The sequence below is a fragment of the Leptonotus elevatus genome, chromosome 11 (genome assembly GCF_054856555.1).
Source record: "Leptonotus elevatus isolate MCC_2025b chromosome 11, RoL_Lele_1.0, whole genome shotgun sequence".
Lineage (NCBI taxonomy): Eukaryota > Metazoa > Chordata > Actinopteri > Syngnathiformes > Syngnathidae > Leptonotus > Leptonotus elevatus.
In genome coordinates this window covers 11,668,458-11,686,165 of record NC_141249.1, presented here as the reverse complement: position 1 = coordinate 11,686,165, position 17,708 = coordinate 11,668,458, and the positions used below count along the sequence as shown (strand labels likewise).

Here is a 17,708-nt window from a genome sequence, read left to right as displayed (position 1 = left end):
GGCAAATGATAGTCATCTGTTATTCCAGCAAAAGAGACTATTTAGAATGTGATTCTTCACTCTCATACCTTTGTAATATTTCATTCATTTCAAACTCACACATTATTTTCATGACCTATTGGTAATATTAGAGGTGAGAAGTAACGATGAGGATGTTTTTATAGTCTTTATACAATTGTCTGTACTTCTACTTAGGCGAGTAACTGTCTTATATAAGAATAAGCAACAGAAAGTAAAGCTTGTTAGATTTTGTAAAAAAAAGGAAAAAAAAAAGAAGTGATTAAATCTATGGGCCTGTAAATGTGTCAAGTGATTATGTTTAAACAGAAGGCTGGCAATCTGTTGTTTACTTGGACCTGTCTGTGAACTGGAAGTCCAAAAAGCTTCCTGGCACTTTCTCAATGATAACAGAATCCACTTCAGTTGGTGCTGAGCCAGACGGTATTCTTGAGACAAAATGCTTTTTTTTTTTTTTTTTTGATAAACTGTCCTTAAATTGAGTGCATTTTCAAGTCCACCATGTGATCATCTTAAGGAAATCCTTTTCAGTTCATTTTTGAAAGCACAAATATTTTGGGGAAAACTACAGAAGCGTGGAATTGCCAATGTGGAATAAACAGTTTTGACTATGTAGTTTGAACGTCTTGATAAAGTCGATTGAATATATTGGTTTAGTCATCGGAACGTATTTGGATAGTCATGAAAATACAGTATTGGTAAACTGCAGGCCAAATGCAAAAACATAGCATGATTTCCCATAATTCCACGGTGTAATGCCACAATGGCGCACAAGCAAGTCAATAACCTGAGGCATTATTGGGAAAAAAAATTATGTTAAAGGCTTAAATTTTACAAATATGTTTGAACGACTTCATCAATATGTTCAAATGATTTTGCAGTGTACGTTTGAATGACATACCCCAGTTAAAACGGTTTACTCCCCCGTTAGTTGTTCCACACTTCCGTAGAAAACACTTAAGTCAGAATGTAAATTAATTTAGCATGTCATAACTGTTCGACGGAAACCTCATATGACCACATGTGGTCACCCCAAGTGGTGAAAATATGAATAAATACATTGCCGCTCCTGAACGCAACTTGGGTCTGAGAAGTGTTGCAAAATAACTTCTGTGGAGGCTGTATGGCGTAATTATCACCCGTATTTAACGTCTGGATGACGAGTGAAAATAGTCATGCCAGCTTCATTTCAGTTGGCTTTTATAAAATGAAAAATGAAGCATCCCCTATACTAAAATAAATATGTAGTTAGCCAGTGCTTGAATGCTGACTGACCAGCGCTCTCATGGGGTATGCTGAAGTCTTTTACTTACGACGACAGTTTGACCTCCTGCCAAATTTGGAGGTTCCACCGTAATTGCTTTTACCAAAACAGCCACAGCCTCCAGTCTTTTTTGCGACATGTAAATGAGTCGGGAGAGAGTGTTAATTTCCTCTCTCAGCATGGAAGGGGATCCTCGAACAATAAGCCCACACTCGCAGCCCGTCTCGTTAGGCCTGCGGGGGCCCCGATTCCGCCCCAGCGAAGAACTGGTGAACAAGAGGCAGGCTGGGACGACAGCATGGAGGAGGAGTTGAGTGTCAAGGCTCCAAGAGAGGCAGTGTGTGTGCATGGTTTTAATCAAGGCGGGCAAGTGGAACATCATTTCAGGAGACCTCCACTTGACCTAGGATTTGCGCTGATATGATTAGCAATGCATCTAAAAAAAAAAATATATATATATATATATATATATATATATAAACTCAAATCATTATGCTGTTTTAACAGCTTTTCCACATGGAAAGCAAACACTGTGCCCAAATTATGTTAATCTATTATTCGTGTGTACTGTATAGAATAATGTATAAGTATAGTAGTCTGCATACATTGTTGTAAATATGATATATAATAATATTTATTTATTTTTGGGGTGTGGGGGGGGGGGGATTTTTGTATTTTTGTAGTTAGGAAATACAAATTTTAAACAAAATTATAATTGCTAAATGATTATATAAATTTTGTGCACCAACCGGTGGCAACTCACATTGGCCATCCCTAGTCAGGACTCGCAAATACAGTAAATAGATAAGTCGGAAGTAAAACATAATTGATGGTGATTTTTAATGACACAGTAACTTATAATACTCCCAATATATGCAACTGTAGATTTGCGTAGACCAAATCTTCTTGGCCCTCTTCCCTCCTCAGTGCAGGAAAGAAGAGTGTTGCTAACTTTAGCAAGGAGGTGCTCATGATGTTTACGGAAGACAGACGCCCGGGGTTCGTAATATTACTTTAAAAACATCTCCTTCCCCTCATTGGGCGGGTTCGGGCGTTTGGTGTTGTGTGTGTGCGCACTTATAAAACTCGTGTTATGGTGTGGACGGATGGATTTCAACGACGACATGCGCCTTATGTCGCTCGTTTGCTCGTTGCCCGGGGCAACGGCCATTTCTCATGCAACAATATGGAACGTGCATTGAACGGCGGCATATTGGCTCCATAGCTGAATCGCTTTGTGCTTAAAAAGACTTGTAGCGCCGACACGAAAGCGAGTGGCCCCGTACTTCCTTTCCTCCGTGCTGGGCGGGGGTCACATGACTACAAGGGAATGCGCAAAAAGTGTTTCCATTACACTTTTGTGAAATAATTCTATTTCGACACGTCTCAAAAACCACCTCATGAGAGCGTACTTTTTTTTTTGCAATATTTGAGTGTTTTTTCCATTCCTAGCTTGCTTTTGCGCAAAACTGAGGGTAATGGAAACGCACTTACGTGTGGCTCCCGAACCGTACTTTGCCCAGGTATGCCATATAATAGTTGTCGATGGAAAGTTGAAAACTTGCAATGGCACCTGCCACGGAGAGATGCAGTTTGATCAAAGGTGTATTAAAACAGGCAAAACATGTTACGTCTCACAGTATTCAAAGGTCTTGTCAAACTTTGCCGTTTTGAAATCTCCGTCGTTTGTCTTGAAAGGATGCAGGCTTGGCATGCCCATGGCGTCTTGTTTTTTTTCTATAAATGGCACACTCTCATCCAAACAGTTTCCGTTAGTACTTCCATGCTGGATATATTCACCATATTTTCAGACTGACGTGTAGTTGCTTCTGAAAATATTATAATAGATAATCTTGGTTAAAATTGGCTGTCGTGGCAATAATCTCGCATTGATAGATTCACTCTGATGCTTGTTCATAGTGACTTGACTACATCATTCCTCATCCTGCTCCTCCCGGTAGTCTGCATCCCTGCTGCTGACACTTCCAAAGCTTTTAATTGGCCAGAGTTACACAAGAGGGGAAAAAAAAGAGCCCCATGGGCTGGTGTCGAGGAACCTGATTATTTGGCGTGTGTATGTGTATGAAGTTTTCAGTTGCTTGTGACAGAAGGAATCACTAAAAGGATGGATTAATCTGTCATCAAATGATTTTCCGACTGCATTCAAGCGGCAAGTAATTGATGTCTTACAATAGTAGATGTCCATCTATATAAAGCAAGGCTGTGAAAAGCTAAGAATAACATTGACAGCCATTTCTTTGGACTCCGAGTTGTCTACAATCACACTGTCTACCGACCCTCTATCCTGCCATAAATAGCTCACAATCTATTTTAGTACCGCAGGACACTTGAGACCAAACAAACGACAAAACATTGGAGTGAATTTTTAGGTACGCATCCAAATGATAAAAGCCGTGTTTTCTGCTTGAAGCCAACTCCTCCAAAAGATCGCTTTGAGACTCGCTCCCAGCTCCGAAGTTGCATAATAAGGTCTGGTGTTTTAAATGGTTAGTGCTGTCCACTTCTCAGTTATAATCCCCAGCGGCGCACTGTGGCTAATGCCTTCGTAATTGAAAGGAGGCTAGCTCCGCATCCCTCGGTGCGAGAGGGTGATTAAATCAAAACGAGGGGAGTAACGCACGAGGGGGTAAGAAAGCCGTAATTTGCCACGGCTGCTTACCAAGCACAATGATAAAGTCGTCCGGAGAAGACGACGGGGCCTCCTGTATGGAGGACGGCAGCAGGAAGCTGAGAGTGAGAATGTAATGCCGTTTTCGGAGCAAGTCGCTAGTAATCAGGTTACACTCGCCTCGTGCTTAGAAGAGATCTTCTTGCTTTTGCTGCCATCCCTCATCATTAGCGGCTGCAGGCCAAGCTGCGAGCAACACAGCTATAGTGTAAGTAATGACTCGCGAGAAAGCCTTCGTGTCCTTGCTTGCCATCGTTTTCCTTAATGGGAAGGTAATGGGCAAAGAGGAAATTGGCCACGGGAGCCAAGAGACGGCTTTTGTTCTGTCAAGAGGTGACGAGTTAGCGAAGAGGAAGGAAGCGAAAGTGGAAACCGAGAGAGGATTCAGCCTCAGTATTCGGGGCCGTCCTTCATTACCTTTGTTGGATTTCCTTCCCTGTGTGCCAGGCCATCATGGTCTCCCCTTTAAGCTCTTGAAGTCACTCCAACTGAATAGGTGTGTGTGCGTGTGTGTGTGTGGGGGGGAGATTATAATGTGCCAAAGGGCTCAGTTAACGACTAATGTTTTTTGGGTTTGGTCAAATGATGTTAGCAAGTTGAGCCGTGAATGGTCGGTACCTGAGCCCTGAACAAGTATGATGTCATTTTCAGTCAACAGCAAGTAACAAAATGGCCGCACACTGAGATGGATAAAAACGTACGGATTTTGCTGCTTAGCTCATATTCCACAAATATTAATCAGAAAACCATGTTAAGACAAATGAAACATGTTATTGTAAAGATGTTGCAGACTACAGAACCGTCCACAGGGTTTAGCATTTTAAAAAAAAAAGTTTTTGTCAGTGATTGAATAATAATGCAACCACAAATAGAACACAATGTAAAAAAAAATAAAAAATCTGGTTGCTGTATCTGAGCAATCCAATTCATTAATATCAGTTGTATACAAAGTCATGTTAGCAAATAATAATAAATGTTTTAGTTTTATCTTGTTCCATTCGAAATTTCCCATTTGTGTGTGTGGCAGTTTGAAATGTTAAAATGTTACGTTGCCTGCACCGTTAGTAAAGGTTTCATGGCATCAACAGCTTGAGCTTTCAGTTGGGACCTGTCCACAATCCAATAGGACGCCTGCGTTAAATATTGACACAAATGAATCCCATTATGTAACCCTTTAGTCCCCAAAAGTACCAATGTCAAAAATTCAATCATGTCTTTCTTTCCCTTTGGCCATTCTTTAATTTTTATTTTAGGACATCTAGCTGTTGTTTTTGTATCATAATTCACATTAATGGGGCTATGTGTAGTCTATATATATTACTACACTACTTTTATTTCAGCAAATTGTAGGTCATCGGGGCTGGACTGGCCATCCGGCACAGCGGGCAAATGCCCTGTGGGCTGGCGTCTTTTGGGGCTGATGCAATGATATTTAACTATTACTATTATTTTCCTTATTTTTTTCCATTTACAATATAGAGCACAAACTGCAAATTACGGTATCTTGTAAATTAAGATACTTAGGTACTTAGACTTGATCTTGCTTGTATTATTATGTTGAGCAAGGTTCTGGATATGTGTGAATTTTCTCTCCATGACAGAGAGTGTCGCGAGCATGTAGTAGTAATGTAGGTAAGCATGCACCAAAACGTACACCTGTACGTACGCCGGTGTATGCCAAAATATCAAGGCCAATTTTTTGTGCCTTCCAGCTCTGTTGGTAGTTCTGCAGGGGGAAAAAAAAACATCTTAGCTTTGATATTTAAAACTGAAATAAATGCTCTGCATGCAATTCTTACAGAATGCTATCACAGTAAGGGAACCTCATAAAGGACGATATGGGCTTCTATTAATCTGCCTTAGTAAGGGTCAATTACATAAATTTGGAATCGAAGAGGCCATGAAGAAGTGTTTCCTCATTAAACTTTGATTAAACTGGAGCTGAATCTAGATTTAATTGGCTTCTGCTTCCCTTGTAATTCATCCCTTGAATTATTTACCAAACCCTGAAAGCAACAATACCTGAAATAATCACCGACGTAATGAAAAAATATTAACGCTATCACCCTGCCTCCGCTGGGAAATTTACAGTCTTAATTTTTGTTTAGAGAATAGCTTTGCTTGCTAAATTGACATTCATTGACAAACCGAGCAACATAAGGCTTGTTGAGTGTTGATTGGAGACATTTGACACAATAATATTTCTTTTCTGTTACTCCTTATACTCAGCTGCAGCTATGGCGGCCATGGAAAGTGGAACATTTCCATACTGTCTCACTGTTCTGTCCTTGGTTGCTTCCGTCACTGTTGATGCAACCATTGGACAGGCTTAAACTAATGACTGTGTTCATCAACTGTAGTGACACAAACAACAAGCGAAAGACAAAGACATAAACATCTGATTATTTGGACAAACTTGCTGCTAAATGCATGTAATAGTGTATGTTTACAAGTCTACCTTGAATTTGAACCCCTTTTCACTGCTGCGAATCTATTCAGAAAAAGAAGAAAAATGAGCAGGGGGGGAACAAGGCTATCATTTGGTGCCATGTTATCTAATAGCACAGAAGTCTCGAGAGGCTCCATACAGCTCGAGTAGGAAACGAGGTGAGAGGAGAGGCTATGAAAGAGCAGCGCACACACCGCATAGGGCCTCGTACCGCCCTTTGAGCGGCTGCGAAAGCACGTTAACGCTCGCCTGTGCATGTCAATAGCATGCCACTAATGCAAGCCTAACAATTAGCGACAAAGGAGCTAAATGAAATGCGACTCAAACATGTAAATGAAATGCCATATGGACTCTCATAAACAGCTGTTTCTCCGACTCTAATTGAAAGCTTGACGTACGTGTCTGACATTGATTGCCCATCAAGACTGACATCAATGGTGACAAAATGCATATTTAGCCGACTGCTCGAATGCCATTCATGCGCACTCCGCATGAGGCCAGGCACTTTGATTTTGTAACCTGGAATACTCAAGACACAAAAAAATACACGGTCATAATTAGAAATAAATTATGCACTGCAAATTGCGCAAAGTAAGCACAGTGGAAACATCAGCAAAATCCGACCAAATAACAACCTCATTAATGAAAAACTCATTAGCCAAAAGCTATCTACAAGGAGTAACACGAGCGGGAGGGGCCAACACTGTCTAACACTGTGGGCTACATCCCACATTGATGTCAACACTTCCTGTCAGTCGTCTACCAATTGTTTTCAGCCGGTGCATCCATATTCATGAGTAAAACATACATCCCCTGGTGTAGGATGCTGGGGGCTCAGAAGGCGAGTGCGTGTTTGTGTGTCCAGGGCATGTCGAAACTGACATGCTTTTTACATGCTCTGTGATCCCATGTCAGTGTTTAATGCAAGGCGGCCAGTGTTTCACGTTTCATCGCATGTCTCGGCCACCTACGGGAATTCCACATGCAACATTCCCATCAAGGTTAGAAGGTTTCTAATCTGTATCATCTTGCAGTCTGGCAGTAGGCTTCTGCAGTATGTTATTTAGATTCTCGTGATTGTCCAATAACGTCTGTATGACCTACAGAGGTCATCGGTTTACGATGGTGCCAATAGCTGAGGATTCAAGGCTTTGAATGGCGTTCACTTGCTTTATACAAATGTACTTTAATTTTGACTTTAAAATATGTATTACATTGTAAATTCAGATCTGCGTCGATGTGGTCCTGGGTATCTTTTTTTTTGTAAGGTAGCTTGTTTGCTAGTGAATAAATTAAGCAAGATTACACAAAAAGTAAATATCGGCTTCCTCTGGGCTACAATTTTCTTTTGATTGTTTTAAATGTATTGGCCAAATGTGTTTTAATATACAGGTTTTTACTGTAAATATGACTTTACTGCTGCAGTAAGATACGTAGGTTAGTGGTAGACTGTTTTTGTTAGATTAAGTTCAAAAGTACGGAAGCGTATTGCATTCACTTAAAAAAAAAAAATCCTGTTTTTCTGATTATTTTTTTTGTTTTACTGCATTTTTTTTCTTCCCCAAAAACGGGGGGGGGGGGGGGGGGGTTCAGAAGAACAGGAGGAAAATTTACTCAGACAAACAGAAAAAACTATTCTGAAAAACGGGGGGGGGGAATTATTAAAAACCAAAAAACTGGAAAAACAATTCCCGCACTTCACCACATGCAATACGCTTCCGTAGAAACTTAACTATTAGCTTACTAAAATCATGCCAATCGATTGACATGCTTGTATCGTTACCTTAACTGAGCCAGTAAGTGATATAGTTGAAGGTACGTTGGAGGTATGTAGGAAAGTGTCCGCCGTTAGCGAGTCTGCAACAAGTCACTTGGAGTTCAGAGGTAAAAAAATAAAAAATAAAAAATAAAATAAAACTCAGAAAAACAGAGCAACAGCTTCTGTTTTTTGGAGTAATTTTTCCTCCTGTTTTTTGAATATTTTTCTACCCATTTTTTCAGAATATTTATAATTTTATGACAGAAAAAATATTCAGAAAAACAGAAAATAAAAAAATACACCAAAAAATAAAGCTCCCCTCAAAAATTAGTAAGAAAAACAAGTTTGTTTTTTTTTCCCAAGTGAATGCAATACACTTCCGTACTAAAAGAGCACAACGATTGTGCTTGGTAATAATAGTACTGTAATGATCCCTGTTTACATCCCTCCATCCATTTCCGAAAGCTCTTCTTCTCCATTCGGAATACAGGTGAGCTATCCCGAGCCTATCCCAGCTGACATTAGGCTGAAGGTGGGATTGCCCAAAAGCAATCGCCATGGAAATGGATGCTGACAAGTACAACTTTAGTGTTGTTTAAATGACCCCTGAGTGTCACGCTAGATGTTCTTGCCAACGACGACAGTGGCAACAGCGCTGGCAAACAGCTGTTCAGCAAGATGCCGCTTTGAACCCAAAGTAGGTTTTGGTTTGTTGTGGCTGTTTGGCCATTTAGTTTGGCACACCCTGGGAATCTGATCTTTTTTTTCCTGATATCTGTTCGTACGTATTTGCTCAGCTGGCCCACAGTACAACAGACCGAACATCACAAGGGTCCTATTGTCACCATCTGTCCAAATCCCAAACTGTTCTGGAGCACTGCGCTGAAATAAGGCTCGCGGGAAATTGTGTGTGTATTTTTTTTCCCTTCTTAATCTAATAGGGGACAATTAGAGCTTGTGTGGTGGATGAAATTGGGCTTAATTATGCCCCGATTAATTAATGTGCGCTCAATATAAAGATAAGCGGCATGTTGGAAAAATGCTTTGTTGTTTTTTTTTTTTTCAAAAAGGCAGACTTCTTTCACTGCTGACTCCAGAGACTGCGAGTTGAAAATACTCTGGTCATATTAATGTTTACTTACGCGATATACAGTGCAGTACATTTTGAGATGGTCTGCTTTGTCTTCCTACTTTACATTCATACATACATTCCTTGTCTTACATCCCGTAACCCATCCCGAGTTATGAGAACCTCATTTTGCTTGCGGATTTACTCCTCACTGTATAACACACAAAATGTAATGTGAAATCAGTCCCCCAAGTAAGAAACAGGATGTCAAAGGCCTCGTAGATAGCGAAAGAGAAAATCTGATCACAAACGTTGTTTCATTTTCCTTTCTTAAAACACAGTTTGGGTTATAGAATTAATCGATAATGAAGGAAAGGGGGGGGGGGGGGAGCAATATGACTAATGAATAAGCGAAATCGAAAAGCATACTTGCCATGAGTAGTGCATATACTGTTAAGCTCCCTCTTCCCCCTCTGAAATGATGCAAGTGCCTCAAAATATCCTATAAAAAAATAGCAACACCACATAAAATACCACTGAACCCTTTTGTGCAAAGCTGGTGTTTGTTGGAATACAACAAGAACGCTGCCTGACAGGCAAACACCCTGGTCACCTGAAGATAAGTACAGTGCTGCGGTCCAAGCAATTTATGGGTGGAATGATTCGCTTGACTGCAACTCCCAGGGACCAAAAAAAAGGAAAAAAAAGAATTTAATTTGAAACATAGCGAGAAAGCCGATTAATTTTTATTTATGGATTTATAAATGTGACATCCCTGTTAAGCTCACTGCTGTGACTGTCATTTAATTTATTTTTAATTACCAGGTCATCAGATACAGTGGAAGGGATTCATTATTTGATGAGTCACTGGTACATGCTTCATGAGGGGCGAGTCGACTGGTCGGCTTTCAAAGGCAGTATTTTAGACTGAAAGTCATTAATAAAATTGAAAGTAGGCGTGAACAGCCTAATATTAATCCACTAAAAATAACATAAATTAAAAAAAATAGCTTTATGATGAATGTGGGGGGGCGTAGTAAACATTGCCTTGCTCATGTGACACAAAGTCAACCACTAACACCACTGGAAAACCTAAAAACACAAAATGCACGTAAAACCGTCCCCAACCTTTTTTGCGCCAAAGGCTCGTTTCACGTAAAGACAGTTTTCAAAAGACCAGCATAGAAACAAATAAATATAAATTATTAAAAATACAACTCACGATTACGTTGAATGTTGTTATTAGTGAATAAGCCTGCATGTTGTTCTAGCTAGCTCGTTAGCCTGTCACATCTTGTGTTCTATAGCATAGCATAGGATATTATAGTAAGGCTAAAAAAAGAAGATTTCTCAGTTTCATGCCCGTTGCCATCTGTTCTTCTTTTGCGAATACTGAGAGGGGACTCCGCCTCTGTAGGTGGCGGGTATACACCATAGAGATGTGATCCACCAGTAATTTAAAAGAAGAAGAAGAAAACCAGGAAGCGACTGCGCCGTGCAATGACGTCGTAAGACTTTTCTTTTGTAATTCTTGATAAACCGTAGCATTTCTTTGCTGTTTTCCATCTAAAATAGAATTAATATTCACTTCTTTAATTAATTCCAAAAAGATTTCTGTTTCGTTGTCTCCCCCCCAAACATACCTTACTTTATCGTCCGGCATCGCTTTGGGACTACAAACTTATGTGTGACGTATTATCCGGTCAAAACGTGCGTCGTGTATCCGGTCTTGCCAACAGTTATTCGCAAAACCTGTTTCCATAGCCAAAATTCGCATTTTCCTCTTTTCGATACGCTTCAAAATCCACCCCCTCTAAGCGTAAAAACCTTTTCGCGAATTTTGGGCCCTTTTTCGAATTTCTAGCGTTTGCATTCAGTTTTATTTTTACATTTCTTGAAAATTCTGATAAAAATGGGTGGATAGGAACTACGGGTGTTAGAACAAATCGATTTGGCAATATATCGCGATATTACAGCACGCAAATTCTCGAATCGATTCAATATGCGGCCGAATCGATTTTTAAACATCAATTTTTTATGGAAATATTCAACAAAACGTCTTACTTAGGGTTAGGTTTTACACATTAAGCATGGAAGAATGTTATATTAATGGAACATTAAGTCTTAATATTTTATTTCAGTGCTGTTCAAACATGAAACAGACTGCAACTTGAATTTTCAGAAAAATAAATACATTTTCTTACAAATCTTACACTGTACATGTACAAGTTTACTGATTAGTATTTTCTCAATTTGAGTTAAAGAAATCGCAATAATCAATTTATAGATTCGTATCGGGATTAATCGGTATCAAAAGGGCATCGTGACCTATAAATCGTGATACGAATCGAATCGCCAGGTACTCGGCAATTCACACCCCTAATAGGAACCCAACTATTGTTTCTCTATTTCATTTGTGCATGCATCGGTTTTGCTTCATGAAAATGTCCGGTGTTTATTGTGGGACAAATGGGAGGTGGCGTACACTGTATTGTTACCGCGACTGATCCATCGGGAGCGGTGTAGGGAAAAAAGGTGGGTTTTGTGTGTGAGTGTTATTATTGTTGGTCAGCTGTTTACGTACCTCACTTCCTGAGCATTCAAATAAGGTCCTAACCTGTATCGGCGGCCTAGAATTTTAGCTCCCTGGTAACGCGCTGCGCAGGCGTGATCCCCGCACCCCTAATTAAAAAAGAAAAAGAAAAGGTTGTGCTTAGAACATTATTGGAATAGCTGAAGCTAGAGATCCTAATTACTATTATCACCGGCCATCTTACTACCACAGAACGTTTTAAGTCCGGCAAAGGCAGCAGATGGATGAGTGGAAATTCTGTAAATTGGCTAATTGAATGACAAGATGACAAAAACACCTGATTAGCAATTTGTGGACTGATAAAGTCTACTCGGCGACTAATCGGTTCGACCTCTAACCACAATGGAGTTGTTTGCAAGTATTTGGGCCGAAGTCCAAAACAATGTTTGGAGTATTGGAACTTCAAGTTAACTCTATTACATTTTGCATTATGGTACATATTTTATTATCAACGTGGCCCAGGGGTCAGTTTATAATCAATACGCAGGGGAAACGATTTTAATAGAAGAGAACTTTCCCGCCGCCTCGGAAGTCTCTAATTAGTTCAGTGGCCAGAGTTGCACTTTTGTAACAGATGAAATAAGATTCCAAAGGAAGTGATTAGGGAAGAGCAACGAACCCACCGTGTTGTGAGTCACGCTTGCAATTATGCGCACAGATGGAATGATCACAATGAAACGCTCTCAACAGTTATAATGAAATCAGGTCATTTGTGCTTTAGGTACAAAAGAATGTTGCTTCATGACAAAAGCATCATGAATAATGTGAGCTGTTCTGCCGAAGTGTTCTATATCATCAGCATATGAGCTGGTGTGAAATTGTAGCCGGATGCAGATGTTTGGTTTAGAGAGCAATTACCTGCAGGCCGGTATGACACATGATTGGTGTTTGCCCCGATTGGCAAAGAAATCACTTGTCTTTTGCCGCCAGCCTCTTTCGAAGCTTGCCTCGGCGCAGGCCAACCCTTTGTGACAGTGATGTATGGGCGGCGCCGCAAACGCGAGCAAATTCTCATGATATGACTCCTCAACACCGGGTCAGGGTATAATTTTCACTCGCGCATTACGCGCGCCACCAACATTCTCCATTCATTAGAAAACGCCATCCCCGTCAAGTTCATGAAAGGCAATAAACAGTGGCAGGAAATGTCACACTGAGGGAGAAAAACATCTCATTAGTGCTTTCAGTGGAAATGAAATGACTGCCATAAAATTAGCACAACATTTATAAATATCAGCAAGACTTATCCCGAAGCCCTGCTGGAAGTCAATTATTGGCTGTAATACTGTATAGCAGTCACACAGCGAGAGTGTGTGTGTAATTGGAAACACTCTCGCCATAATGTGTGACTAGTATGTGAATGGCACGCTTCTCGCCTTCTGGCTGATGGGATGAGAAGAATCAGAATCATCTTTATTTGACATGTTAGGCCCACGTGAGATTGATCTTTTAGGAGGGATGTTCGATTAACCCTTAATAGTCACTGATACTGATACTAAGCACCGATATTACTGGTACTTTTGATAAATAAAATGTTACCAAAAAAACAAAGACACGTACTTTTAAAGAAATACCTATATATTACAATATAGCATAAAAAAAGAAAAAAAAAGAAAATTAATGGCAATTTTCTATTCTTCTCATTTCTAATTTTCTAGTTCCTGATTGTAAAACGGCCACTGTCCCAAGTACCGCAAAATAAAGCCGGGTGGTATCTGTACTCGCCCATCCCTATCTTTTAGTCATTTTAGCACTTTCGCAAAATGCACCATAGATACATTTAAAACATTCTTGCACAATGTACCGTATTTTTACGACCATAAGGCACACACCGTATTAAAAAGCGCAGTCTCAGTTACGGGTGCTATTTCTGTATTTAACACATACATAAGGCGCATATTGCATAAGGTATTATTGGGCGCAGGCATGGCAAAACATACGCTAGCTTAAAACATACGGTAGCATGCTTCACGCTAAAACATACGCTAGCATCCATGCTAGTGTATGTTTTTAAAAAGGCAGCGAAGCAAAACTTGGTTGTACTTAATTGAAGTATTTAACAATGTAAACAGTGAGTTCAGTTGTACTTGCAGTATTTAACAATGTACTCACGGTACTTTTGATCAACCCCCGTCCACAAATCCCTCAAAGTCCTCATCTTCTGTATCTGAAACAAACAGCTGGGCAAGTTCTCCATCAAACACGGCAGATTCCCTCTCGTCTTGTCAGTCAGCCTCGTTACCGTGCACCTCCTCAAAAATGATGCGAAAGCTCCAACATTAGTGCAAGCAGACACGTTAACCCAAACATGCACAATCCGTCCACAAATGGTTATAAAGCAAACGAACAAGACGTCCATCTGTATCTATATACAGGAAATAGGGCCCTGGTTGAGGACTGGCAGGCATGATGAGAACCTGAAAGACTGAAAGATGACGTCGTCATTTTTCAGTTGAGTCTTTTGGGTTCTCATCAAGCCTGCCAGTCCTAGACCAGGACGGCATTTCCTTTATATAAGCAATGTGTGGGCGGAAATGCTCCCACGCAGACAGTTAAGCGGAGTGCTTACTGAAGTCGCACACAACATTTACAGATTTTGGAACTCGGTGCACACATAAAGCGCACCTCATTATTAGGCGTGGCATCGATTTTTGAAAAATAAAAAAAACAGACTTTTAGGTGCGCCTTATAGTAAAATACGGTATAAGAAGAAAATGTGAGAAGATGAACTAACTGGCTAGACGCTATATGCACCTTTGCAACAGCACATTGAAGAATTTACTGTATGTACAGAACTTATTTTGTGAAATCTCTATATAAGACTTTTTAAGGTTATTTGGGCATTCTGGTTATGACATTAACGGTTCAATTCATTTAACACTTAGATTTAACACTTAGAATGCCGTATAGTAAATCGGGTGAGCAGTAGAGCTGAGAGAAACGCATTGAAATAAAGAGAATAGACTGTTGGGAACACTTTTATGGAACAAATTAGACATTTACAAGTTGTAAATGTCATTGGTTCTGATAGCGCTGCTGGCGCTAACCACCCACCATTGATGTATTCAAAAGGGATACAGTTGCATTTAAATAATTCAGAATGGGGGCAACAAAAATAATTTCACAGCATAAATGCGTGCATATGATATATTTTTTTTTTAAATGACTGAAGATGTTGGTCATGAAAAAGAAATGTGAACAAATGATTTCCTTATGCCGGGAAAATGCAGCGTGTGCGTTTTGATGCCTCTCCCTGTACTTTTTGTCTGACCTCTCGCCACTCACCTCCCGCAGTCGCTCTCGGCTTCACAGGGTGAGGTCACAAACAGTGGCAGGGAAGCCTCTGCGCAGATGGGACATTGATCACAGGCACCAGGACGAGATATATAAATACTGTATATACACAGCGAGCAGACAACTGCAGCTGCGCCTGACTGTCGTACGCAGAGGTTGCATGAATAAATCACCATCGAGCATCATCTTCTATGCAGCGAGTAGGATCAAGAGACAGCCTTTTACACATATGTAAAAGTCAATGAGATGGTGCTTTGAAATATGAATAGACGTCAACTGCACACATTTTTAAGTATACTTTGTATAGTTATTTCAGACATCTGATCAATACCTAGTAGGTATGTAGTATTTATATATATATATATATATATATATATATATATAAATTGTACCTAAATAAACTTCTGCAACTTCTTAAAGGCAAAATGCTAATTTATTGAAGTTTAAAGTGAAATATAACTGAATTGCAGTGAGGTAACAATTCTTTGCATACCACTAGAGGGAGCACAATGCCACATTTTAAGAATCGCGGTTGTGAACTACATGCATATTCATGTGATAGGGACAGCAATGTAAACCAACAGAATGCTTGGATGAGGTTTCCTGTTTATGTCACATGTTGCTAGGCAGACTTCAAAGAGCTTAATCATAACTGCCGTGTAGGCCAAACCAAACATTTGCTGTGCCAAAAATGTCCATTAACGGAAGATATGCAGTGCTCAGGGGGAGAGATATGCACATGGAAGTAAATGACACCAAAAGCAGCACCGCATGGATTAGAGTTGTTAGGCATCTTAATCTTATACTACTCTCTGATGACATATAAACACCTATAAATTATCCATATGTGTTGGTCTATATGTACCTTCTCTCTCGACCAGATTCAGCTGGTATAGGTGCCGCTCACCAAAAAAGATGTATTGACCCCCAAAAAATGTTAAATATGCATTATTATTTCAGTGCAAACAGCCCGAGGCAATTTTCTACATACTTTAGGTCGGCAATGGCGAAGTTGTCCCCATCTGTTATTCTGTTGAAAGGGATGAGGGAAGAAGTGAAAGTAATACACCAGGGACCAAGATTTCAGCCCTTCGTGATAAAGGCCAAACTAATCCCTTCTCACTGGATAAGCTTGCATCTTTCATAGGGGCACCTCCGGTTATTGTAAAGGTCACATAAACACCACAACAGGCCCATGACAGTGAAAGTTTGCGGTCAAACGGACTGCAAGCCTTTGCGGGCGAGGTGCTGTACGTTGTATACCATTCGGCTTTATTCCATCGGCCATCCAGGCATGTTCAGTGAAAAGCAGTTGACTTTGATTAATGCAGTTATCTTACAAGCTAACCTGCAGGCATCAATGGAAGTAACCAGCAGTAGAAATTAACAATGGAACAGCAATGTATCACTTCAATGAATTGTTGTCGGAAACTGCTTTTAGTCTTAAACAATTCTCCTCGACGACAAAAATTCAAGCACCCATATAACGTTTTTATTTTAAGCAGTACATAATGGAGCGTCACAAAAGAGCAATTCTAAAAGATGTGCAGGTAGTCCTTGGTTTATGATGGTGCTCTAGTTCTAAAGTAATCACGTCGTGGTTAAGTCAAAATTATAAACCATAAATATGTAACAATCAACTTAAAACAGTACAGGGATCATTGAATTTATAATTCATGAATTATTAATAATTGAAATAGTTATTCAATTCAAAACTGTTAATATTAATTATTAATGAATAAAAATGTAAATAAATTACATTATACAAAATAAAAAGTAATAAATATTTTATTTATTAATATTAATTCTATCAATTCAAAATAATTGAATTAAAAATATGAAGGGCTAGCTAGCCTGATAAGCTAACGTAAAAGTCTACATCTTCGCTCTGTGCTGCTTGTTCTCAAACAGCACTAAGAGATTGAAACAACTTCCGGTCACAGAAGATCCAAATGTGAATAATTACAGACTCTGACTCAAGTTAACAGGAATGGAACTAAAACAGGAAGTAAAGCTTACCAATCCAACCAGAAAATGACTGAAACATCGCATGATAGGAGCCACACATGATTACTGGCAATCATCTTGGACTAGTATGACACTTAAGACGGTTGGACTGAATATTTATAAAGTTGGGATAGTTCATTCTTAACTTCAAGGCATAGCTCTATTAGTATAACATTTTGGTTGTTAGCGATTATTGCTACACTGAGAAAGCCCAGAGAAACAACAAACGGATATATATATATATATATATATATATATATATATATATATATATATATATATATATATATATATATATATATTAAGAGCCATTAGGGCTTCCTGCTTAAGGACACTTCAAACAGAGGCTTTGTCCCTGTCTGGTGAGCAGATTTAATGGCCTGCGGAGGTCTGTGTCTCCAGTGAACATCTGTGGCTCTGTGACTGCTATAATGCCAATAGAAGCAGCTCCCGGCTGTGGGAAAATTCAAAGTCAAGGAGTACCCCAGGTACTGTGATCAAAAAGAGGAGGTGAAAATTGTAGAAAATAAGCAGCCAAAATCAATGTCACCTCTTACACTTGAAAC

At 39.7% G+C, this 17,708-nt stretch overlaps 1 protein-coding gene across 3 annotated transcripts in view; it reads left to right on the top strand.

The window, feature by feature from the left end:
* pex5la (peroxisomal biogenesis factor 5-like a) overlaps positions 1-17,708 on the top strand; it is an 82,290-nt gene that overhangs the window by 18,150 nt on the left and 46,432 nt on the right. The gene's annotated exons all lie outside the window — the stretch shown is intronic.